Source organism: Ranitomeya variabilis, chromosome 3 (assembly GCF_051348905.1).
Source record: "Ranitomeya variabilis isolate aRanVar5 chromosome 3, aRanVar5.hap1, whole genome shotgun sequence".
Lineage (NCBI taxonomy): Eukaryota > Metazoa > Chordata > Amphibia > Anura > Dendrobatidae > Ranitomeya > Ranitomeya variabilis.
Window position 1 is genome coordinate 770673951 of NC_135234.1, and position 26404 is coordinate 770700354.

The window sequence follows — 26404 nt, forward strand, 5'->3', positions numbered from 1 at the left end:
GCCGCGTTTAGGGGTCGCGCTAACGTCTCCGCTCTCGCAGATCCCAGATCTGCGAGAGAGGGGAACGGACCTCGGGCACGCCGCGGACGCTGCAAGCGGCGTCCGAGGCGCGCTACAAAAGAACGGCACATCGCTAGCGCGAGCTGAAAAAGGCACGCGCTAGCGATGCGCTGCAGGCGAAATTTACATTGCTGTCAATGGGTGTGCTAACGGACCCGTTGCACGGCGATAATTGCGACATTTTCACTGTGCAACGCTGTCCGTTAGCGACCACCCACTAACGCAATGTGAACCTAGCCTTACTAATACTATACCGCCACATGTGGGATATTTCTACATTCAGCAGAAATTGTGGGACAAATTCTGGTGCCATTTTTACCCATTGTAAAATCTGGGCCTAATACAATTTTTTTATGGTAAAAATGTAATTATTTTTTCTTCACAGCCCAATGGTATAAAATTCTGTGACACACCCGTGGTGTCAGTATGATCACTGCACCCCTAGATGAATTCATTGAGAGGTGTATTTTGTAAAATGGGGTCACTTATGGGGGATTCTGCTGTTCTGGCACCTCAGGGGCTCTGTCAATGTAACATGGCACCTGCAAACTATTCCAGCAAAATCTGAATTCCAATGTAGAGCTCCTTCCCTTCTGAGCTTTGCACTGCGCCTCAACAGTAGTTTTCAACAATATATGGGGTATCGGCATACACAGGAGAAATTGCAGAACAAATTGTATGGTGCAATTTCTCCTGTTACCCTTGTAAAAATGCAACATTTGGGTCTAAAAACATTTTTGTGGGGGAAATGTTATTTTTTTATTTTCACGGCTCATCGTTATAAACTTCTATGATTCTGTGGGGACTCAAGGTGCTCACCATACATCTATTTCCCTGAGTTGTTTAGTTTCCAAAATGCTCTCACTTTGTGTGGGGTTTCCACTGTTTAGACACATCAGGGGCTCTCCAAACATGACATGGCGTCCGTTTCTGCAAATTTTACATTCAAAAAGTCATATGGCGCTCCTTCCCTTCTGAGCTCTGCCGTGCGTCCAAACAGTGGTTTTCCCCCACATATGGGGTGTTGGCATGCTCTGGAGAAATTGCTCAACAAATTTTCGGGTCAATTTTTTTCTGTCACCCTTGCGAAAATAAAAAATTTGGATCTAAAGTAAAATTTTTGTGACAAAGTTAAATGTAAATTTTTTCCTTCCACATTCCATTAATTCCTGTGAAGCACCTGAAGGGTTAATAAACTTCCTGAATATGGTTTTGAGCACCTTGAGGGGTGCAGTTTTTAGAATGGTGTCACACTTGGGTATTTTCTGTCATACACCTTTCAAAGTCACTTCGAATGTGATGTGTTCCCTAAAAAAAGGTTTTGCAAAACTGTCTACATTTACACCAAATTTACATTTTTTTTTTACAAAAAGCAAGTCATATCAAAGAAATGTTACCACTATCATGAAGTGCGCTACTTCATAAAAAAAAAACCAGTGTGACAGGTCAGAATTGTAAAAATTTTCCTGGTTATGAAGGTGAAAATAGCCTTGGGGGGTAAAGGGGTTAATAAATTCCCAGATCCTGGGCTCTTTTATTTAATTCCCCCATCCTGGGCCTCCATACAGTATTATGGGCACCACATAGTCCTCCATACAGTATAATGAGCCCCATATATTGCTTCATACACTATAAGGGAACCCATAAATTGCTCCATACAGTATAATGGACCCTGGATATTTCTCCATACAGTATAATGAGCCCCATATAATGCTCCATACAGTATAATGAACCCTGTATATTGCTCCATACAGTATAATGACCCCATATATTGCTCCATACAGTATAATGGACCCTGTATATTGCTCCATACAGTATAATGAGCCCCATAAATTGATCTATACAGTATAATGGACCTTGTATATTTCTCCATACAGTATAATGAGCCCCATAAATTGCTCCATACAGTATAATGGACCCTGTATATTGCTCCATACAGTTTAATGACCCAATATATTGCTCCATACATTATAATGAACCCTGTATATTGCTCCATACAGAATAATGAGCCCCATATAATACTCCATACAGTATAGTGGACCCTGTATATTGCTCCACGCAGTATAATGGGCCCCATATAATGCTACATACAAACAAATTAAATACTCATCTTTTCCATCCCTTGTGGGTCCGGTCTCCTCAGCTTCTTATGTCTCTCTACGGTGCACAGAGGGCGCTCTGTAGTGACGTCATTGCGATCTCTGCCCTGAGACATCACAGAGTCAGAAGATGCTGAAGACACTGGAGTTGCTCAGCTGCGGCGAACGAGGAGAGGTGAGTATTTTAGGGGGCCCCCAATGCCAGCGATGGCACCGAGCTCCCCCTATTCATCGGCCCCATAGCTTTCTGTTCACTCTGATGGCGACCCCAGGTGCACTGGGTGGCAATGTCGGCCCTGGTCGTCACTGTTGGTCAAGTTGAACCCTGTGAGCGTGCGTGCCCCTGCCTGCACTTTTAAAGGGCCTGTGCCCCTAAAAATGGTATTATTTTCCCTCTTTTTCTCCTCTCTCTCTGGCCCACAGGGCCAGTAGGACTTTGCTTCAGTTAATGACTGTTTCACCCTCCATATGGAAATGATTCATTACCACCTGTTTGGTGTCATTGGTTACTCATTCACCCGACTATAATCCTACAAAATGACTTTGCGCAAGTATCTAGAAGAAACGATGAAAGCCAGTGTTGGTCCTCAATTATTGATGGGATTTCGATTGCTCTTTTGTTCATTCACTTTGTATTTTGTAATAAGTCGTTTTGTGTTTAGTTATTATTATTTTTGTCAATTAACACTTCTATTTTTGGAAACATTTTTGCAGCATTATGTCCACACCTGCCTAAAACTTCTGCACAGCACTGTGTCTCTAATAACAATATTTATCTGATGACAGTTCTAATCAAAATCACCCCCCCTTCCATTATAAATTTGATTTATTATTAAAATCACAAACTTTCTGCTATTTGCAATAAACCAATTAAACAATAACAATGGAAATAGCTGAATACAAAACAAGCGGTTTGTCTTAAATCACCCCAAAATGCCTCTCTTACTCACTAGTGTAGTATCAGAATTATTCACCCTTCATAACCATCATCTTTAATACTTAGTAGAGCCCCTCTGGCTGTTACGACCTGCTACCCCACAGGGTGTTATAACCTACCGCACCTCTGGCTGTTATAACCTGCTGTCCTTCTGACTCATATGACCTGCTGCCACTCTGGCTGTTATAACCTGCTGCCCCTCTGGCTGTTATAACCTGCTGCCCTTCTGACTCATATGACCTGCTGCCACTCTGGCTGTTATAACCTGCTGCCCCTCTGGCTGTTATGAATTGCTGCCCCTCTGGCTGTTATAACCTGCTGCCCCATTGGCTGTTATAACCTGCTGCCCCACTGGCTGTTACAACCTGCTGCCCCTCTGTTATAACTTGCTGTCCCACTGGCTGTTATAACCTGCTGCCCCTCTGGCTGTTATAACCTGCTGCCCCATTGGCTGTTATAACCTGCTGCCCCACTGGCTGTTACAACCTGCTGCCCCTATGCCTGTTATAACTTGCTGCCTAACTGGCTGTTATAACCTGCTGCCCCTCTGGCTGTTATAACCTGCTGCCCCACTGGCTGTTACAACCTGCTGCCCTTCTGTCTGTTATAACTTGCTGCCCTTCTGGCTGTTATAACCTGCTGCCCCTCTGGCTGTTATAACCTGCTGACCCTCTGGCTGTTATGACATGCTGACCCTCTGGCTGTTATAACCTGCTGCCCTTCTGGCTGTTATAACCTGCTGCCCCTCTGGCTGTTATAACCTGCTGACCCTCTGGCTGTTATGACATGCTGACCCTCTGGCTGTTATAACCTGCTGCCCCTCTGGCTGTTATAACCTGCTGACCCTCTGGCTGTTATAACCTGCTGACCCTCTGGCTGTTATGACATGCTGACCCTCTGGCTGTTATGACCTGCTGCCCCTCTAGCTGTTATAACCTGCTGCCCTTCTTGCTGTTATAACCTGCTGCCCTTCTGGCTGTTATAACCTGCTGACCCTCTGGCTGTTATAACCTGCTGACCCTCTGGCTGTTATAACCTGCTGCCCCTCTGGCTGTTATAACCTGCTGCCCCTCTGGCTGTTATAACCTGCTGCCCTTCTTGCTGTTATAACCTGCTGCCCTTCTGGCTGTTATAACCTGCTGACCCTCTACCTGTTATGACCTGCTGCCCCTCTGGCTGTTATAACCTGCTGACCCCCTGACTGTTATGACCTGCTGCCCTTCTGGCTGTTATAACCTGCTGCCCCTCTGGCTGTTATAACCTGCTGCCCCTCTAGCTGTTATAACCTGCTGCCCCTCTGTCTGTTATAACCTGCTGCCCCTCTGTCTGTTATAACCTGCTGCCCCTCTGGCTGTTATAACCTGCTGCCCCACTGGCTGATATAACCTGCTGCCCCTCTGGCTATTATATCCTTCCGCAGACTTAATGTATAGTTAGAGAACAGCTTCCTGCAGCGTTCCTGAGGAACCTTAGCCAGTAGTTAAATAATTTTGGTTGTAACCGTAACTATCCTTCAGCAGGCAGAATGCCCAGAATAACTCCATATGTTTCTATACCTTATGGACCTGTCCAACGCATTTCAATGCTTCTCACTTTTGGAGCCAGTGGTGAATATTGTGCACAGAGGAGACGCAAGAGCAGATTTTACACTCGTCAGTCCCGTGAAGAGAGTGACCCTCTACCCCCGTCTCCTCCAGAATTTATTCTTTTTCTATAGACTCCAGGTTCTCTGTCTGAATCTGATATAAAAATTTCAGATTACATCTGGACCCCTAATACCTGACCTTATTTAGAGACTTGCGAAGAAAGAGGCTGGAGAGAGGCCAACCACGTCACTTTCCAGCAGCTCAGATAATCCAGTGTCCTGGAGAGCGCAACGTTAGCAGCGCCTGGACATGTCATAATGTCAGAGTACCCCAATTATCTGCACAGAGAAACGTGGGAGGTGTCATAACCGTCAGGGAAGAATGGCCAAAAACATGAAGCTATCGGCTACAAGGATGATAAACAATCTCAGGATAAGCAGGCAATAGATTTTCATTATATAGGAAATATAAATACCATTTACAAGAATGTCAATATATATACCCCATATATACAAGAATATAACTACTATAATACTGCTCCCATGTACAAGAATATAACTACTATAATACTGCCCCTATGTACAAGAATATAACTACTATCATACTGCCCACTATGTACAAGAATATAACTACTATAATACTGCTCCTATGTACAAGAATATAACTACTATAATACTGCCCCCTATGTGCAAGAACATAACTACTATAACACTGCTCCTATATACAAGAATATAACTACTATAATACTGCCCCTATGTACAAGAATATAACTACTATAATACTACCCCATATATACAAGAATATAACTACTATAATACTGCTCCCATGTACAAGAATATAACTACTATAATACTGCCCCTATGTACAAGAATATAACTACTATCATACTGCCCACTATGTACAAGAATATAACTACTATAATACTGCTCCTATGTACAAGAATATAACTACTATAATACTGCCCCTATGTACAAGAATATAACTACTATAATACTGTCCCCTATATACAAGAATATAACTACTATAATACTGCTCCTATGTACAATATAACTACTATAATACTGCCCCTATGTACAAGAATATAACTACTATAATACTGCTCCTATGTACAAGAATATAACTACTATAATACTGCCCCCTATTTACAAGAATATAACTACTATAATACTGCTCCTATGTACAAGAATATACTGTAACTACTATAATACTGCCCCTATGTACAAGACTATAACTACTATAATACTGCTCCTATGTACTAGAATATAACTACTATAATACTGCTCCTATGTACAGGAATATAACTACTATAATACTGCTTCTATATACAAGAATATAACTACTATAATACTGCTCCTATGTACAAGAATATAACTACTATAATACTGCCCCTATATACAAGAATATAACTACTATAATACTGCCCCTATGTACAAGAATATAACTACTATAATACTGCCCCTATGTACAAGAATATAACTACTATAATACTGCTCCTATGTACAAGAATATAACTACTATAATACTGTCCCTATCTACAAGAATATAACTACTATAATACTGCTCCTATGTACAAGAATATAACTACTATAGTACTGCCCCTATGTACAAGAATATTACTACTATAATACTGCTCCTATGTACAAGAATATAACTACTATAATACTGCCCCTATGTACAAGAATATAACTACTATAATACTGCTCCTATGTACAAGAATATAACTACTATAATACTGCCCCCTATGTACAAGAATATAACTACTATAATACTGCTCCTATGTACAAGAATATAACTACTATAATACTGCCCCTATGTACAAGAATATAACTACTATAATACTGCTCCTATGTACAAGAATATAACTACTATAATACTGCTCCCTATGTACAAGAATATAACTACTATAATACTGCTCCTATGTACAAGAACATAACTACTATAATACTGCCCCTATGTACAAGAATATAACTACTATAATACTGCCCCCTATGTACAAGAATATAACTACTATAATACTGCCCCTATGTACAAGAATATAACTACTATAATACTGCCCCTATGTACAAGAATATAACTACTATAATACTGCCCCTATGTACAAGAATATAACTACTATAATACTGCTCCTATGTACAAGAATATAACTACTATAATACTGCTCCCTATGTACAAGAATATAACTACTATAATACTGCTCCTATGTACAAGAACATAACTACTATAATACTGCCCCTATGTACAAGAATATAACTACTATAATACTGCCCCCTATGTACAAGAATATAACTACTATAATACTGCCCCTATGTACAAGAATATAACTACTATAATACTGCCCCTATGTACAAGAATATAACTACTATAATACTGCCCCTATGTACAAGAATATAACTACTATAATACTGCCCCTATATACAAGAATATAACTACTATAATACTGCTCCTATGTACAAGAATATAACTACTATAATACTGCTCCTATGTACAAGAATATAACTACTATAATACTGCCCCTATGTACAAGAATATAACTACTATAATACTGCTCCTATGTACAAGAATATAACTACTATAATACTGCTCCCTATGTACAAGAATATAACTACTATAATACTGCTCCTATGTACAAGAACATAACTACTATAATACTGCCCCTATGTACAAGAATATAACTACTATAATACTGCCCCCTATGTACAAGAATATAACTACTATAATACTGCCCCTATGTACAAGAATATAACTACTATAATACTGCCCCTATGTACAAGAATATAACTACTATAATACTGCCCCTATGTACAAGAATATAACTACTATAATACTGCCCCTATGTACAAGAATATAACTACTATAATACTGCCCCTATATACAAGAATATAACTACTATAATACTGCCCCTATGTACAAGAATATAACTACTATAATACTGCTCCTATGTACAAGAATATAACTACTATAATACTGCCCCTATGTACAGGAATATAACTACTATAATACTGCCCTATATACAAGAATATAACTACTATAATACTGCCCCTATATACAAGAATATAACTACTATAATACTGCCCCTATGTACAAGAATATAACTACTATAATACTGCTCCTATGTACAAGAATATAACTACTATAATACTGCCCCTATGTACAAGAATATAACTACTATAATACTGCCCCTATATACAAGAATATAACTACTATAATACTGCTCCTATGTACAAGAATATAACTACTATAATACTGCTCCTGTGTACAAGAATATAACTACTATAATACTGCCCCTATATACAAGAATATAACTACTATAATACTGCTCCTATGTACAAGAATATAACTACTATAATACTGCTCCCTATGTACAAGAATATAACTACTATAATACTGCTCCTATGTACAAGAACATAACTACTATAATACTGCCCCTATGTACAAGAATATAACTACTATAATACTGCCCCCTATGTACAAGAATATAACTACTATAATACTGCCCCTATGTACAAGAATATAACTACTATAATACTGCCCCTATGTACAAGAATATAACTACTATAATACTGCCCCTATGTACAAGAATATAACTACTATAATACTGCCCCTATGTACAAGAATATAACTACTATAATACTGCCCCTATATACAAGAATATAACTACTATAATACTGCCCCTATGTACAAGAATATAACTACTATAATACTGCTCCTATGTACAAGAATATAACTACTATAATACTGCTCCTATGTACAAGAATATAACTACTATAATACTGCTCCCTATGTAAAAGAATATAACTACTATAATACTGCTCCCTATGTACAAGAATATAACTACTATAATACTGCTCCCTATGTACCCCTACGGACGAGTATGATGGGTCTTAGAACACGCACACATACTACAGGATGCTACATACTCCCGAACATCCTGGTGTACCCAGATCACCAAAAACGATGAGTAAGGAGATCTGTGGTGGCTTTACTACCAGGATGTCTGGCAAAGACCGAATCATGATGTTCACTTAGAACTCTTAGATGGAGATTCACAGGTACAGTTTACCTAAAGGACAGGCAGCAGGGGCGTCCCCTCGAGCTTCAACAATCTCTTTCTCAAGGTCAACGTATAGAAGCAATGACCACCCTTTTCTGTAGTATAGGAACTAGTTCACAATTATTTCCACCACCAGGAAAACAATGGGATAATGCCTCTGCCTTAACATTCCAATTGTCCAGCCTATACATCACAAAAAAGTTGAATCTGGTGAAGAACAACGACTATCTTGCCTGTCTGGGATTCTAAATATAAAAGAATTTAAATCCCCATTCCAGAAAATGTTGCCACTTCTCAAGAGACCCCTTGTTTGCCAAGAGTTCCCTGTTACCAACGTCATAGTTTTCTCAGCGGATGAAAGTTTTTTGTAGAGAAATATGCACATGGATGCCATTTGCCAGGAGACGCACCCTGCAACAATACAGCCCCCACTCCCATTTCAGATGTGTCAACTTCTACAATAAATGGCTGAGTGACATCAGTCTGTATAAGAATCGGCACAGTTGCAAACAAATTTCTTCAAGGTATCAAAAGCCACCTGGGCCAGACTAGATCACATGGAAAAGTCCATATCTTTTCTGGTGATATCCGTCAAAGGTTTGGCCACTACCAAAAAGTTTTTGATGAACTTATGGTGGTAGTTAGCAAAACCCAAAAACCTTTGTAAGATCTTCAGGTTCTCAGGACGATCCCAATCCAATATAGCCAGGACTTTCACCAGATCCATGTGAAAGCCGGTGAACGATAAGACATAACCCAGAAAAGGGATCTCCTGAACCGAGAACATGTATTTCTCTGGTTTGACAAATAATTTAATGTCTCTGAGTATCTGTCAGACCTGCCTGACATGAACCTGATATGACTCAAGGTCAGGCATATAAATCAATATGTCAGCAAGATAGATCCCAACAAATCTACCTGCAAGATGACTGAAAATGTCATTAACAAAGTGTTGAAAGAGGGTGGGAGCACTAGTCAACCCGTATCGCATAACAAGGTTTTCACTGTGTCCCTCAGGTGTATTGAAAGCTGTCTTCCACTCATCCCCCTCCTTAATGCGAATGAGATTATATGCCCCCCCGTGAGTTCCAGTTTAGAAAACCATTTGGCTCCCACAATTTAATTAAAGACGTCCAGGATAAGAGGGAGAGGATATGGATCCAGGACTGTGATCTGATTTAGTTTTCAAAAATCTAGCAGGGACGTAGCCCCTCGTATTTTTTGTTGACGAAGAAAAACCCAGCTGCAACGGGGGATAAGAATGTCTGATATGACCCTTTGCCAGACTTTCTACGATATAGTCCTTCATGTCCTGCCTCTTCGGACCAGAGATAGTAAATAATCTGCCATTTGGCAGCTTGGCCCCAGGAATTAACGGCTCAATCATAAGGATGATCAGGAGGAAGTTCTTGACACCCCTGCTCCAAAAACACCCCCCCCTCCTAAGTCAGATAGGTATTCAGGCAGAGATTGGATGCCCACTGTGGCCAACATTGTGCCCAAGCAGTGTTCTTGGCAGTACTCACTCCGACGTTCCATTTCACCACCTCCTGAGTCTGCCAATTTATCACTGGATTGTGCAGCATGAGCCAAGTTAGTCCAGAAACCACAGTTGAGGGCAGACCCTCTAACACATAACAGTCAGTAAAGTCTGAGTGCATGGCCCCGACCATGACCTGAAGATATAACACTCCAATGACCTGAGCAAAATACCCCTTTCTCAAGGGTGCAGAGTCAATGGCAATCATGGGTATTGGTCTAGTTTTTTCGATTTGAGGCCATGAACCTGGACGAACCTATCGATCAAATTAAACCCCATCCCACTGTCTAGAAAGTCTGAAAAAATCAAGTCTGAAAGTCTAAAAAAATCACCTTATTTTTGCAAAGATAGTTCTCATCCAGTAAAAAAAATTGTGACCTACCCAGACAGCAAATATGAACACCCGGGTTGCCAACCTCCCTGCAACCTGGCTCCTTAGTTTTGCAGCAGTTGTTTACAGTGGGATACGGAAGGACACGTACCCACAAATTGACATTTTCCACCACAGAAGAAACATACTTCCCCTTTACACCGAACTACAATTGGACCAACAGAACGAGTCGCCCTGCATGGGTTCATTAATTGACTCAGACCTAGGTTCCCTTGACCCCGGGCCCCCCCGCAATTTGGAAAGTCTCTGTACATCTCTGGCGAAGACAGTGGTCCACACGGATTACCAGTAGTGTTGAGCATTCCGATACTGAAAATATCGGGTATCGGCCGATATTCGCGGTATCGGAGTTCCGATACTGAGTTCCGATACTTTTGCAATATCGAATACCGGAATCGGAAGTTCCCATAATGCTATGAGCCAGTTTGATTTAATTCAGCCAATGAGGAATCCTAAGAAGTGTGGGCACATCCTGTTATGCATGTTAGGCATGTAACTAATGGCATGGCTGTGATTGGCTGCTGAAATGATGTCATGATGCACTATAAAAGCCGCCGCCGCCATTTTGGGTTCACTCTGCTGTAAATTCAGTTAGGGACAGGACGCTGCTGTTTTGACTGAGGGACAGTTTGAGATAGCGATTTGCTTCATTGTGCTTTACCCAGGCTACTGCAGCATCCGCTGTGTGAGAAGCTTTTTTTTGCCTTGCAGCGCTGTTCACGGCTGTCTGCGAGATCTGTGTGTGTGAGTGCAGCTCACGCTGTAGTCTGTTCTGCAGCCACATCTGGTTGTAGTCCGCTCAGCGTGCGTCACTGCCTCATACTGTTTCATTGTCCTTTTTTCATTAGTGCTGCTGCCCATTTTTCCTGATTTCTCCTATTAGTGTGTTTCCATCCGTATCCAGCTAGATTGCATGCAAACACTATATAGGAGTAGATAGAGGAGCCTTTCTGCAGCTTTGCAGCGCTGTTCACGGCTGTCTGTGAGGTCTCTGTGTGTGAGTGCAGCTCATGCTGTAGTCGGTTCTGCAGCCACATCTGGTTGTAGTTCGCTCAGCGTGCATCACTGCCTCATACTGTTACATTGTCCTTTTTTGCATTAGTGCTGCTGCCCATTTTTCCTGATTTCTCCTATTAGTGTGGTTCCATCCGTATCCAGCTAGATTGCGGCAAAACACTATATAGGAGTAGATAGAGGAGCCTTTCTGCAGCCTTGTGCCCTGCAGCCCCAGCCAGATTAGTATTAGCCTATTTTTTGGAGCCTCATCTATTGCATTGTAGGTTACCTTCCTGCATTGTAATAGCTACAAAAAGTTTGTGATACTTTAGGTTTGACATCTTTGGGCACATCCATTTTTTTGTCAAAAAAAAAACCTAAATAAAGTTCACCAAACACTCCACTTTACAGTTGTGTAGGCCACATTAGCTCTAGTCCACACTTTATAAAATTAGTGCTTCTTATACCTGCTAGCAGCTGTTCAGGAATAAGCACACTAAGCCCTTAGTACATTTCTGCCTATCTTTATCAGTCTACCAAGATGAAGTAAGTAAGGGAGTAAGGCACGTGGTCGTGGGCGCGGAGCAGGGAGAGGACGTGGGGATTCTGTGCCTGCTGCGGGCACCAGTGACTCAGCATCCCCCAGTTTTACCAGGGAACAGACCTTTATGTGCAGCTTTGTAGGAGCTCGCCGTACCCCACTGCTGCGAGACGAACAAATTGAAGCCGTTGTCGGATGGATGGCAGCTAACGCATCGACTTCAATTAGTGCCACATCCTCTCAGGCACAGAGCACTGGAGACCACCCATCTGTCTCTTCACCACCTGCCAAATTGCCCAGGCAGTCAGAGAGCCCTGGACAGGAGCCATCTCTACTTCTGTTCTCTGAATCTCTAGGCTTGGAAAGAGGGGGCCAGCCAAGCAGCATTCGAGAAATGGAAGAGGCAGTATGCAGTGATGCGCAACAGCTTTGTCTCTCTGAATCTGAAGAGATGGGTGGGCCAGTGCCTAAGGTCAGCACACCTCAGTACGCATCTGATGATGAGACTCAGGTGCCACTTTCTGGTGCGTACTGTGCTGCCGAGGCTACCCACGAGAAGCAGTTGGAAGAGGGTAGTGTAGATGATGAGGTCCTTGACCCATCGTGGCGTGAGGTACAGGAAGGTTGTGGGAGCAGCTCTGAGGAAGAGATTCCCCAAACGGCCCAAAAATGAGGGAGAGGGAAGGGGAAGACTACGTTGCCTGTAGCCTCCACTTTGGCACCCATTAGGAGCATGCCTCTTCCAAAACCCAAAAGCATGCCTCTTCCAAAACCCAAAACGGGCACTCCCAAGACTTGCAGTGCCTGGTCCTTATTTGACACAGTTGCAGATAACATTTGCTTTGTCAAATGCAAGCTGTGTAATCAGAAAGTGAAGAGGGAAAAGTGTCAGCAACCTCAATACCTTAAACATGTGGAAACATGTGCGGACCAAGCACGTGGTGGAGTTACAAAGACACACTGAAGACCTAGGCCAACCTACAGCGCCACCTACCACCTCTTCAGCTCGTGTTGTAGCCTCTTCCTCCAGCTCACACACAGCTGGTTCGGCTTCCTCACAGGATCGCCATGGAAGAACCTCTGGCACTGTTGTCCACAGACCCAGTGTAATTCCACCCACAGCACCACATTCCCTGTCATCCTCACATTCCCAGCCCAGTCTACAGCCATCGGTAGTACAGGCATGGGAGAAAAGGTGCCCATACTCGGCAAACCACCCCCGAGCACAGGCTCTGAATGCTGGCATTGCAAAACTACTGTCCCTTGAAATGCTGTCATTCAGGCTGGTGGAGACTGACACCTTCTGTAACTTCATGGCATTGGCAGTCCCACAATACAACGTGCCCAGCAGCTTTTATTTCAGCAGGCAAAGCGTCCCTGCCCTGCAAAAGCATTTGGAGGGAAAAATTAAACATGTGCTACTAAACGCCATCAGTAGCAAGGTCCAACTGACCACCGATGCGTGGACCAGTCACCATGGACAGGGACGATACCTTTCCCTCACTGCCCATTGGGTAAATGTTGTGGAGCCGGGTACAGATCTTGCGAGTGGCGCTGAACATGTTCTGCCAACTCCAAGGATTGCAGGAATCCAGTCTGTACGCATTGACTCCTCCTCATACACAAGTTCCTCAGAATCATCGCTGCAGGAGCCGTCACAGTCCACCTCCACATGGACCCGTGAACGCTTACCTGTTACGACCGATATGAGCACAGCCTTGGCCAAACGTCAACAGGCCGTATTGAAATTAATTTCTTTGGGGAATCGAAGCCACACAGCGCAGGAGCTCTGGAATGCCATCAAGCAGGAGAGCGACGTGTGGTTTGTGCCAGCGAATCTCCAGCCAGGCATGGTAGTGTGTGACAATGGCCGAAATCTGGTGGCAGCTCTGGGCCTAGGCAACCTCACTCACATCCCATGTCTGGCACATGTGCTCAACTTGGTCGTGCAGAGTTGTTTGAGGGACTATCCGGATCTTGATGCACTGCTGCGCAAGGTCCGCCTAGAGTGTGCTCACTTGCGGCGTTCCAGCATGGCAAGATCGCGCATTGCAGCTCTGCAGCGCCAATTCCGCCTTCCAGAACATCGCATCATGTGACCTACCCACCAGGTGGAATTCCACGTTACATATGTTGGAGCGGTTGAGTGAGCAGCAGCAAGCAGTAATGGAGTACCAGCTGCATCAGGCGCAAAGAAGTTGAACTGCGCGCCTTTCAGACTTCACAACCACTGAGTGGGCCACTATGAAGGACATCTGCCAGGTTTTGCGTGCCTTCGATGATTCCACGCGGATGGCGAGTGCAGATGATGCACTAGTCAGCATGACTATCCCTCTTATCTGCCTGCTTGAAAAACACACTGCAAGCACTAAGGGATGATGTTGTGGAAGAGGTGGAGGATGAGGCGTCTCAAATGCCATCTGCTTCTGGACAGTCAGCGCCACGTGGTTCCTCACAAAGGCCTAGGCAGGGGACACTTTGTGAGGAGGATGAGGAGTCAATGGAGGAGGAAGACATCTGTCCAGAGGAGGGAGTTACACAATGCTCTAGTAGTCAGTATGTAGAGCGAGGGTGGGCTGATGCAGAGCAGGCAGAGATGATGCCTCAATCGGGACAGCATTTCTTGGCCAGTTGGCAGTTTGCAGCACATGGTTGATTTCATGCTGCAGTGCCTGAGAAACGACCGCCGCATCGCCCACATTCTCAACACTGCTGATTATTGGGTGTACACCCTCCTAGATCCTCGCTACCAGGATAACTTACAAAGCCTCATCACACCGTTGAACCGGGAGTGTAAAATGTGGGAGTGCCAAGACACACTGGTGCATTCCATCATGTTCTCCATTCCAACCGAGAGCAGTGCTGCTAGTGCTTTACAAAGCAGCTCAGTGCGTCGAGGCAGTGGAGGAAGCTCTGCACAAAGAGGGAGCAGAAGCAGTGCCTCAGCACAAGGTAAGACCAGTATGGCCCAAATGTGGCAAAGTTTTGTGTGCCCACCACAAATGTCTACACCATCACAGACGGCTCCAGTCAGCAGGAGGCAACGTTTCCCTCAGATGGTGACAGACTACATGTCTTGCCCTCTTACTGTACTCCCAGACGGCTCTTCCCCCTTCAAGTTTTGGGTCTCTAAGCTGGATACATGGCCAGAGCTTAGCCAATATGCATTGGAGGTGCTGGCTTGCCCTGCTGCTAGTGTATTATCGGAACGCGTCTTTAGTGCCGCAGGTGGTGTACTAACAGACCGTCGCATGCGACTATCCTCCAATAACGTTGACCGGCTTACTTTTCTGAAAATGAACAAGGCCTGGATCTCGCAGGAATTTGCCACTCCTTCCAGATTAAATAATTGGTTGGCAACAGTATCCAGGTCTCCTGTTGTGTTCATGTTTCTACCACCTGAAATGTAATCCCTGGGCTCCAACACTGCCAGTTGCTGCTCAGAAGTGCCGTCTGCACAGTCAACACTTGCTCCAGTGTTATTGGGGTTCAGTAACGTCAACTAATCCCCTGCTGTGTATCCGGCAATTTCTCCTGCTCTGTCCACACTCACACTACAACAGATATTAAACTTGCTCCAATTAGGCCTCTGGCTACACTCTGTTTATAGCATTGATCCTGGGCTCCAACACTGCCAGTTGCTGCTCTGAAGTGCCGCCTGCACAGTCAACACATGCTCCAGTGTATTGGGGTTCAGTAACGTCTGCTGATCAACCGCTGTGTGTGCGGCAATTTCTCCTGCTCCCTCCACATTCACACTACTACAGATATTAAACTGGCTCCAATTTGGCCTCAGCCTACACTCTGTTTCTCCTGTAATCCCTGGGCTCCAACACCGCCAGTTGCTGCTCGGCAGTGTCTTTGGCACGGGTACGCCCTCCTGCCCAGCCTGGTTCTAGCACGCCAGCTGTTTCCGGGTAGTGTCAAGGTCACTTTGCCTCCAATACGTTGTCCTGTTGGGTTGCGGTCGGGTTAGCCGACTCTATGGTGCCTGCAGTTTAGGTGCTTCCTATGCGGGCTGCGGGAACTGGCAATCAAGGCTGGTTCCGTAGTGCCAATAGGACAAGCTCCCCCTGTAGGACTGTGGGTTTTCGGTAACTCCGGCTGGCTCGCGGCCTTGCAAGTTTTTTTTCATGTGGACCTTCTGCTGCCTATCTGAGTTCCTGCACCATTAGCTGGTTCTTTGGAAGTCAATCTTGAATAGGTCCCCCTGGGTTCCAGTACCATCAGCTGGTTCCAGGCAGAGCCTTTGGCTTGGTGCCTCCTTCTCGGTATCCGAGTTACACTAACGTCTGGTGGTCCTTGGTAGTACTTTCTGGCACGGGTACCTCCTGCTTAGTAACCGGGTTCCAGTACCGTCAGCTGGTCCTTGGTAGTTCCATTGGCTCTTGTACCTTCGGCTACCCATCCGGGTTCCAGTACCGTCAGCTGGTTCTCGGCAGTTCCTACATTTCCAAGTTCAAGCTTTTTGAAATGGTTTTTGGTAATCACTCTGGATCTCCCTGACGACGACCCTAAAGACAATGACCCTGAAGACCACCCCGAAGAAGACGATGACCCCGGAGACGACGACCCTGGAGACGACGACCCTGAAGACCACCCCGAAGAAGATGATGACCCCGGAGAAGATGACCCTGAAGAAGATGACCGAAAGGACAAAGAACAAGTAGACAACCACCAAGATACAGAAGAACAAGAGACAGAAGACCAAGAAGCAGAAGAACAAGAAGCTGCAGAACAAAAAGCAGAAGAACATTAAGCATAAGACTAAAAATCAGAGCAAAAGATATTATCTAAATTATAATCAGAAGAAGACTAAGCAGTGTATGGGGGTGAGTCCGTTCCTCCTCGTGGTGCCCCTGGAAAGAACCTGCTGGTGCAGGCCAAACTGAACGCGGACAAATCCTGTTGTAAATCTTTTGTGACAGGCAGAGCGGAAGGTGTAATCTTCAAACTTTTATAGATAACAACTACAGGAATGCCTGTCAGAAATAAGAATATGATGAAGAAGAAGAATATGAAGAAGAAGATGAAGAAGTAGAATATGAAGAAGAATAATAGTTGAATAAGAAGAATATGAAGAATGTAAAAAAAAAGAATAATAGGAAGAAGGTGAAGAGGAAGATGAAGTTGATGAAAAAGATGCTGCTGCTGAGGATGATGAAGGAGAAAGTGTGGGAGAAGTAAAAAAGAAGGTGAAGAGCATGGAAGTAGTGAAACATAAATATCTGACAAAATATAAAAAAGCTTAACATAGTCAATATCTTTGTAACTCCGAACGTCTTAAAAAAAATAAATTAATTCCTGCTATTCTATTTGATTGGGCTAAACCTATATGCCTTTAATGTCTCCGCCACCTCCCCCAATACATCCTACATTATTCTTAGTTGTTTTCCTTCATGTAGAATTAACCTACAAGGAAAGAAAGGGTTTATTTTAATTCCGATATTTTCGTCCCATTGACTTGCATTGGTTTCCGGTATCGGAATCGGCGATACCCGATATTTTTTGGTATCGGTCCGATCCAATCCGATCCGATATTTCCGGATATCGGAAGATATCGCTCAACACTAACCTTGACATATTTCCAATCAAAACCCGCTTTAGTTTCGTTTATGTTTTTTTTTTTGTGGCACCGGGAAAAATGGCATGAATCTCGGAAAAAAATGATTAAGGCTGTGAACTAGGAGTAAGAAACGCTTCCAGGGGCGATCCCCATGAGGTTCCGTGTTATGATCCTTAGTGGTTGAGGATCACAAATTACTCCAGCTAAGTAACATACATAGGACAAGCTCTAGGGAGGTGGCAAACTGGACTGACCGCAAATCTGAACCTATCCAAACACACTAGAAGTAGCCGGTGAACGTGCCTAAAAATCCTAGACGTCTCGAGCCAGCCTGAGGAACTAACTACCCCTAGAGAGAAAGAAAGATCTCTCTTGCCTCCAGAGAAATAATCCCCAAAGATATAGAAGACCCCAACATATAATAACGGTGAGGTAAGAGGAAGGCACATACACTGGGGTGAAAACAGATTTAGCAAATGAGGCCCACTAATACTAGATAGCAGAAAATAGTAAAGGGGTCTGTGCGGTCAGTAAAAAACCCTTACAAAATATCCACACTGAGATTTCAAGAACCCCCACACCAACTAACGGTGTGGGGGGAGAAACTCAGTCCCCTAGAGCAACCAGCAAGCGAGGAAATCACATTTTAGCGAGCTGGACTAAAAACATAATAAATGCTGATAATCAAAAAATGATCAAACAAAAACTTAGCTTGTCTTGGAGAGACTGGGAGCAAGGTAGTCACAAGGAATCTGAAGAGCACTGAATACATTGAGAGCAGGCAAGGAACTGAGTATCCAGGTGAGCTAAATAGGAAACCAACCAAGGATAACGAACCAGCTGATGCTGCCAACCTGCAGAAAGACAACACTACACAGTACCGCTTGTGACCACTAGAGGGAGCCCAAAAACAGAGTTCACAACAGTTCCGGTGTCATTTGAGCAGTGTTTCCATCATTTTTAGACGTTTATTCTCCAGACTCCTGCCCCTTATTCTCCAGTCCCTTATTCTCCAGACTCCTGCCCCTTATTCTCCAGACTTCTGCCCCTTATTCTCCACGCTCCTGCCCCTTATTCCCCAGACTTCTGCCCCTTATTCTCCAGACTCCTGCCCCTTATTCTCCAGACTCCTGCCCCTTATTCTCCAGACTCCTGCCCCTTATTCTCCACAAGTCTGCCCCTTATTCTCCAGATTTCTGCTCCTTATTCTCCACATTCCTGCCTCTTATTCTCCAGACTTCTGCCCCTTATTCACCACATTCCAGCCCCTTATTCTCCAGACTCCTGCCCCTTATGCTCTAGACTCCTGCCCCTTATTCTCCACACTCCTGCCCCTCATTCCCCAGACTTCTGCTCCTTATTCTCCAGACTCCTGCCCCTTATTCTCCACACTCCTGCCCCTTATTCTCCAGACTCCTGGCCCTTATTCTCCACACTCCTGCCCCTCATTCCCCAGACTCCTGCCCCTTATTCTCCACACTTCTGCCCCTTATTCTACACACTCCTGCCCCTTATTCTCTACACTCCTGCCCCTTATTCCCCAGACTTCTGCCCCTTATTCTCCACACTCCTGTCCCTCATTCCCCAGACTCCTGCCCCTCATTCCCCACACTCCTGCCCCTTATTCTCCACACTCCTGCCCCTTATTCTCCACACTCCTGCCCCTCATTCCCCAGACTCCTGCCCCTTATTCTCCACACTCCTGCCCCTTATTCTCCACACTCCTGCCCCTCATTCCCCAGACTTCTGCTCCTTATTCTCCACACTCCTGCCCCTTATTCTCCACACTCCTGCCCCTTATTCTCCAGACTCCTGCCCCTTATTCTCCACACTCCTGCCCCTCATTCCCCAGACTCCTGCCCCTCATTCCCCAGACTCCTGCCCCTTATTCTCCACACTTCTGCCCCTTATTCTCCACACTCCTGCCCCTTATTCTCCACACTCCTGCCCCTTATTCTCCACACTTCTGCTCCTTATTCTCCACACTCCTGCCCCTTATTCTCCAGACTCCTGCCCCTTATTCTCCACACTCCTGCCCCTTATTCTCCACACTCCTGCCCCTTATTCTCCAGACTTCTGCCCCTTATTCTCCACACTCCTGCCCCTTATTCTCCACACTCCTGCCCCTTATTCTCCACACTCCTGCCCTTTATTCTCCACACTTCTACATGGCAGTGAGGTTCCAGATACTTCTCCGTATAGGGCTCCTCCAGCAGTATTTTCCAGGGTAATCCGGGTTTCTCCAAGTCTTCAAGACAGAATGATATCATACCATCACAAACATTCTCACTGTTAAGTAGGTTTTTGTAATATCTAAATCTACTATTTGCAGCAAATATTTATACTTGTATTTCTCATTACTGAGGTTTTCTTCACAAAACCTGAAATTACACAACCGTTCAAAAGTTTAGGGTCACCCAAACAATTTTGTGTTTTCTATGATAACTCTTACTTTTATTAATCAAATGAGTTGCCAAATGAATTTAAAATCTAGTCCAGACATTGACAAGGTTCGAAAAAAAGATTTTTACTTGAAATAATAATTTTCTCCTTCAATCTTTGCTCCCTTTGCAGCAATTCCAGCATTGCAGACCTTTGGCATTCTAGCAGTTATTTGCTGAGGTAATCTGGAGACATTTCCCCCCATGCTTCCAGAAGCCCCTCCACAAGTTGGTTTGGTTGATGGGCACTTTTTGGCACAATACGGTCCAGCTGCTCCCACAACAGCTCAATGGGGCTGAGATCTGGTGACTGCGCTGGCCACTCCATTACAGATAGATACCAGCTGCCGGCTTCTTCCCTAAACAGTTCTTGTATAATTTGGAGGTCATTGTCCTGTTGTAGGATGAAATTGGCTCCAATCAATCGCTGTCCACAGGGTATGGCATGGCGTTGTAAAATGGAGTGATAGCTGTTGTGAAATTGGATTCTGGGCTCCCCCGGTGGCCACTTGTGGAATTACTTGTGTGCATCATCCCCTCTGTTCACCTGCTCCTATCAGGATGTGGGAGTCGCTATATAACCTTGCTCCTCTGTCAGTTTCTTGCCGGTCAACAATGTAATCAGAAGCCTTCTGTGCTTGTTCCTGCTACTAGACAACTCCCAGCTAAGTTGGACTTTTGTCCTTGTGTGTTTTTGCATTTTGTTCCTGTTCACAGCTGCTGTTTCGTTACTGTGTCTGGAAAGCTCTTGTGATCGGAAATTGCCACTCTGGTGTTATGAGTTAATGCTAGAGTCTTAAAGGAATTTCTGGATGGTGTTTTGATAGGGTTTTCTGCTGACCATGAAAGTGTCCTTTCTGTCTTCCTGCTATCTAGAAAGCGGACCTCGATTTTGCTAAACCTATTTTCATACTACGTTTGTCATTTCATCTAAAATCACCGCCAATATATGTGGGGGCCTCTGTCTGCCTTTTGGGAAAATTTCTCTAGAGGTGAGCCAGGACTGTCTTTTCCTCTGCTAGGATTAGGTAGTTCTCCGGCTGGCGCTGGGCATCTAGGGTTAAAAAACGTAGGCATGCTACCCGGCCACTTCTAGTTGTGCGGCAGGTTTAGTTCATGGTCAGTATAGTTTCCATCTTCCAAGAGCTAGTTCTCATATATGCTGGGCTATGTTCTCTCGCCATTGAGAATCATGACAGTTTGACCGGCCCAAAAAAGGGTTAAATTACTGGCTGAGAAAGGAGAGAAAAAAGAAGTCTGCTACAATTTTTTTTTTTTTTCCTCTAGTTCTGAGTGTGCTCTTAATTGAATCACTTGCTAGTCTGCCTATACTGCAGCCTTCCTCTCTTTCTCTCCTTCTAATCCTTGAATGGCTCTGTGTTCACCTGTTTCAAATGGATCTTCAGAGTGTAGCTACAGGTTTGAATAATCTCGCCACAAAGGTACAAAATTTGCAAGATTTTGTTGTTCATGCACCTATGTCTGAGCCTAGAATTCCTTTGCCTGAATTCTTCTCGGGGAATAGATCTCACTTTCAAAATTTTAAAAATAATTGCAAATTGTTTTTGTCCCTGAAGTCTCGCTCTGCCGGAGACCCTGCACAGCAGGTCAGGATTGTAATTTCCTTGCTCCGGGGCGACCCTCAAGACTGGGCTTTTGCATTGGCACCAGGGGATCCTGCGTTGCTCAATGTGGATGCGTTTTTTCTGGCCTTGGGGTTGCTTTATGAGGAACCTCATTTAGAGCTTCAGGCGGAAAAGGCCTTGATGTCCTTGTCTCAGGGGCAAGATGAAGCTGAAATATACTGCCAAAAATTCCGCAAATGGTCTGTGCTTACTCAGTGGAATGAGTGCGCCCTGGCGGCGATTTTCAGAGAAGGTCTCTCTGATGCCATTAAGGATGTTATGGTGGGGTTCCCTGTGCCTGCGAGTCTGAATGAGTCCATGACGATGGCTATTCAGATCGATAGGCGTCTGCGGGAGCGCAAACCTGTGCACCATTTGGCGGTGTCTACTGAGAAAACGCCAGAAAATATGCAATGTGATAGAATTCTGTCCAGAAGCGAGCGGCAGAATTTTAGACGAAAAAATGGGTTGTGCTTCTATTGTGGTGATTCAACTCATGTTATATCAGCATGCTTTAAGCGTACTAAGAAGCCTGACAAGTCTGTTTCAATTAGCACTTTACAGTCTAAGTTTATTCTATCTGTGACCCTGATTTGTTCTTTGTCATCTATTACCGCGGACGCCTATGTCGACTCTGGCGCTGCTTTGAGTCTTATGGATTGGTCCTTTGCCAAACGCTGTGGGTATGATTTGGAGCCACTGGAGGCTCCGATACCTCTGAAAGGGATTGACTCCACCCCATTGGCTAGTAATAAACCACAATACTGGACACAAGTGACTATGCGTGTTAATCCGGATCACCAGGAGGTTATTCGCTTTCTGGTGCTGTATAATCTACATGATGTTTTGGTGCTGGGATTGCCATGGCTGCAATCTCATAACCCAGTCCTCGACTGGAGAGCTATGTCTGTGTTAAGCTGGGGATGTAAAGGAACTCATGGGGACGTACCTTTGGTTTCCATTTCATCATCTATTCCCTCTGAGATTCCTGAATTCTTGTCTGACTTTCGTGACGTTTTTGAAGAACCCAAGGTTGGTTCACTACCTCCGCACCGGGAGTGCGATTGTGCCATAGACTTGATTCTGGGTAGTAAATACCCTAAGGGTCGTTTATTTAATCTGTCTGTGCCTGAACACGCTGCTATGCGAGAATATATAAAGGAGTCCTTGGAAAAGGGACATATTCGTCCTTCGTCATCTCCCTTAGGAGCCGTTTTTTTCTTTGTGTCTAAGAAAGACGGCTCTTTGAGGCCGTGTATTGATTATCGACTTTTGAATAAAATCATGGTTAAATATCAATATCCGTTACCACTGCTTACTGATTTGTTTGCTCGTATAAAGGGGGCCAAGTGGTTCTCTAAGATTGATCTCCGTGGGGCGTATAATTTGGTGCGAATCAAGCAGGGGGATGAGTGGAAAACCGCATTTAATACGCCCGAGGGCCATTTTGAGTATTTGGTGATGCCTTTTGGTCTTTCAAATGCCCCTTCAGTCTTCCAGTCCTTTATGCATGACATTTTCCGCGATTATTTGGATAAATTTATGATTGTGTATCTGGATGATATTCTGATTTTTTCGGATGACTGGGACTCTCATGTCCAGCAGGTCAGGAGGGTTTTTCAGGTTTTGCGGTCTAATTCCTTGTGTGTGAAGGGTTCTAAGTGTGTTTTTGGGGTTCAAAAGATTTCTTTCTTGGGATACATTTTTTCCCCCTCTTCCATCGAGATGGATCCTGTCAAGGTTCAAGCTATTTGTGATTGGACGCAGCCCTCTTCTCTTAAGAGTCTTCAGAAATTTTTGGGCTTTGCTAACTTTTATCGTCGATTTATTGCTGGTTTTTCTGATGTTGTAAAACCATTGACTGATTTGACTAAGAAGGGTGCTGATGTTGCTGATTGGTCCCCTGATGCTGTGGAGGCCTTTCGGGAGCTCAAGCGCCGCTTTTCTTCCGCCCCAGTGTTGCGTCAGCCTGATGTTGCTCTTCCTTTTCAGGTTGAGGTCGACGCTTCTGAAATCGGAGCTGGGGCGGTGTTGTCGCAGAGAAGTTCCGACTGCTCCGTGATGAGACCTTGTGCTTTTTTTTCCCGTAAATTTTCGCCCGCCGAGCGGAATTATGATATTGGGAATCGGGAGCTTTTGGCCATGAAGTGGGCTTTTGAGGAGTGGCGTCACTGGCTTGAGGGGGCCAGACATCAGGTGGTGGTATTGACTGACCACAAAAATTTAATTTACCTTGAGTCTGCCAGGTGCCTGAATCCTAGACAGGCGCGCTGGTCGTTGTTTTTCTCTCGGTTTAATTTTGTGGTGTCGTACCTACCGGGTTCTAAGAATGTTAAGGCGGATGCCCTTTCTAGGAGTTTTGAGCCTGACTCCCCTGGTAATTCTGAGCCCACAGGTATCCTTAAAGATGGAGTGATATTGTCTGCCGTTTCTCCAGACCTGCGGCGGGCCTTGCGGGAGTTTCAGGCGGATAGACCTGATTGTTGCCCACCTGGTAGACTGTTTGTTCCTGATGATTGGACCAGTAGAGTCATCTCTGAGGTTCATTCTTCTGCGTTGGCAGGTCATCCTGGAATCTTTGGTACCAGGGATTTGGTGGCAAGGTCCTTCTGGTGGCCTTCCCTGTCACGAGATGTGCGAGGCTTTGTGCAGTCTTGTGACGTTTGTGCTCGGGCCAAGCCTTGTTGTTCTCGGGCTAGTGGATTGTTGTTGCCCTTGCCTATCCCGAAGAGGCCTTGGACGCACATCTCGATGGATTTTATTTCGGATCTGCCTGTTTCTCAGAAGATGTCTGTCATCTGGGTGGTGTGTGACCGTTTCTCTAAGATGGTCCATCTGGTTCCCTTGCCTAAGTTGCCTTCTTCTTCCGAGTTGGTTCCTCTGTTTTTTCAAAATGTTGTTCGTTTGCATGGTATTCCTGAGAATATCGTTTCTGACAGAGGGACCCAATTCGTGTCTAGATTTTGGCGGGCATTCTGTGCTAGGATGGGCATAGATTTGTCTTTTTCGTCTGCTTTCCATCCTCAGACTAATGGCCAGACCGAGCGGACTAATCAGACCTTGGAGACATATTTGAGGTGTTTTGTGTCTGCGGATCAGGATGATTGGGTTGCTTTTTTGCCTTTGGCGGAGTTCGCCCTCAATAATCGGGCCAGCTCTGCCACCTTGGTGTCCCCGTTTTTCTGTAATTTGGGGTTTCATCCTCGATTTTCCTCCGGTCAAGTGGAATCTTCGGATTGTCCTGGAGTGGATGCTGTGGTGGAGAGGTTGCATCAGATTTGGGGGCAGGTGGTGGACAATTTGAAGTTGTCCCAGGAGAAGACTCAGCTTTTTGCCAACCGCCGTCGTCGTGTTGGTCCTCGGCTTTGTGTTGGGGACTTGGTGTGGTTGTCTTCTCGTTTTGTCCCTATGAGGGTTTCTTCTCCTAAGTTTAAGCCTCGGTTCATCGGCCCGTACAAGATATTGGAGATTCTTAACCCTGTGTCCTTCTGTTTGGACCTCCCTGCATCCTTTTCGATTCATAATGTTTTTCATCGGTCATTGTTGCGCAGGTATGAGGTACCGGTTGTGCCTTCCGTTGAGCCTCCTGCTCCGGTGTTGGTTGAGGGTGAGTTGGAGTACGTTGTGGAAAAGATCTTAGACTCTCGTGTTTCCAGACGGAGACTCCAGTATCTGGTCAAATGGAAGGGATACGGTCAGGAGGATAATTCTTGGGTCACTGCCTCTGATGTTCATGCCTCCGATCTTGTCCGTGCCTATCATAGGGCTCATCCTGATCGCCCTGGTGGTTCTGGTGAGGGTTCGGTGCCCCCTCCTTGAGGGGGGGGTACTGTTGTGAAATTGGATTCTGGGCTCCCCCGGTGGCCACTTGTGGAATTGAACTTGTGTGCATCATCCCCTCTGTTCACCTGCTCCTATCAGGATGTGGGAGTCGCTATATAACCTTGCTCCTCTGTCAGTTTCTTGCCGGTCAACAATGTAATCAGAAGCCTTCTGTGCTTGTTCCTGCTACTAGACAACTCCCAGCTAAGTTGGACTTTTGTCCTTGTGTGTTTTTGCATTTTGTTCCTGTTCACAGCTGCTGTTTCGTTACTGTGTCTGGAAAGCTCTTGTGATCGGAAATCGCCACTCTGGTGTTATGAGTTAATGCTAGAGTCTTAAAGGAATTTCTGGATGGTGTTTTGATAGGGTTTTCTGCTGACCATGAAAGTGTCCTTTCTGTCTTCCTGCTATCTAGAAAGCGGACCTCGATTTTGCTAAACCTATTTTCATACTACGTTTGTCATTTCATCTAAAATCACCGCCAATATATGTGGGGGCCTCTGTCTGCCTTTTGGGAAAATTTCTCTAGAGGTGAGCCAGGACTGTCTTTTCCTCTGCTAGGATTAGGTAGTTCTCCGGCTGGCGCTGGGCATCTAGGGTTAAAAAACGTAGGCATGCTACCCGGCCACTTCTAGTTGTGCGGCAGGTTTAGTTCATGGTCAGTATAGTTTCCATCTTCCAAGAGCTAGTTCTCATATATGCTGGGCTATGTTCTCTCGCCATTGAGAATCATGACAGATAGCCTTCCT